This window comes from Wasmannia auropunctata, unplaced genomic scaffold (assembly GCF_000956235.1).
Source record: "Wasmannia auropunctata unplaced genomic scaffold, wasmannia.A_1.0 LD336092.1, whole genome shotgun sequence".
Taxonomy (NCBI): Eukaryota; Metazoa; Arthropoda; class Insecta; order Hymenoptera; family Formicidae; genus Wasmannia; species Wasmannia auropunctata.
In genome coordinates this window covers 3,491,116-3,492,484 of record NW_012026798.1, presented here as the reverse complement: position 1 = coordinate 3,492,484, position 1,369 = coordinate 3,491,116, and positions in this window count along the sequence as shown.

The window sequence follows — 1,369 nt, the reverse complement described above, 5'->3', positions numbered from 1 at the left end:
CTCTATCTACAAGCCCAAGCAAATATCCTGGGGTCCGGACGTAACAGCCGCTTCTTCCAAGTATTCCTTGTATGCTCTGGAGCTGTTGCTTCTCGCTTCGATTCGCAGGTCCGTGTAAGGAGAATCAAAAGGGGGTCGGTTACTGTGCCGAGCTGCAAGTTTAGCTAGCCTATCTGCTTGTTCGTTGCCGGGAATCCCCTTGTACAAGAACCCAACAAAGAAAGATGTCTATTTCTCTTGACTCCGCTTCCATGAGCTTTTGTTTTATGCTGAAGACTAGATAATTCTCTTGTTTGCTATTTGATGCCGCAACAGCTGCGAGTACGCTTCTCGAATCCGAAAAAATAACGGCTTTCCTGACGTCCAAGTCCAGAATGGCGTTGACTGCTTGGAGTAGCGCCCAGGCCTCAGAAGAGAAGACCGACGCGGACGAGGGGAGCTTGTAACATTAGCAGAAATTGATACTTGGTGAATAAACGCTCGCACCAACGGGGGAGTAGTCATCCATTTTCGAGCCGTCCGTGTAAAAGGCCGTGACCTCCAACGGAACAGTGTTGCTATTAGGGACGCTTTTTCGCGCATGCGCATTCAGACACAGGTTCAATGACGTGTAACATTTGTAAAGAACAAGGAAGCACAGTTGGTGCTCTATTAAAATGTTTTAAATTATATTAAAATTATATAAAATTGTTTAAAATTGTAAATATTATATAGTTATATAAATATATTTATATTTATAATATGTAATAATAAATATATAAATATATAAATAATAAATATATTTATATAATTACATAAAATTTTTAAGATAAATTTTAAAGAATAATGATGTACTATGACGTTAACAAAATTATATATTTTTAAGTGTAAAAAAGATAGTATATAATGAAACACACTTAGGTACTCAAAATAAAATATTTTATTTGGGCAGAATCAGCCCCCTGACACTCGTAGTTCCTAGTGGTTACTTAATGTCCGCGTGGCGCTGGCAACATTAGGTCCGGTCATATATATATGTATATGATATCTATCCTTGTTTGACATACGGTGCACGAAGAAGACAAATATAGAATATCACCAATATTGATACGGCCGTTATTTTCATATCGCATCCCAGAGAACATGTATGTCTAAAAGACGTTTGTTAGACGTCTCAAAAGAGACGTCTTTAAGACATGACTTAAAAACGTCACAAAGACGTCTTTCAGACAAGTCTTATGGACGTCTTTTTTAAGACGTCTAGCGAATGTCTTTTTTAAAGACGTCTTTAAGACGTGACTTAAAGACGTCATAAAGTCGCCTTTCAGTCAAGTCTTATGGACGTCTCTTTTCAGACGTCTAGCGAATGTCTGTTTTAAATACGTCTTTA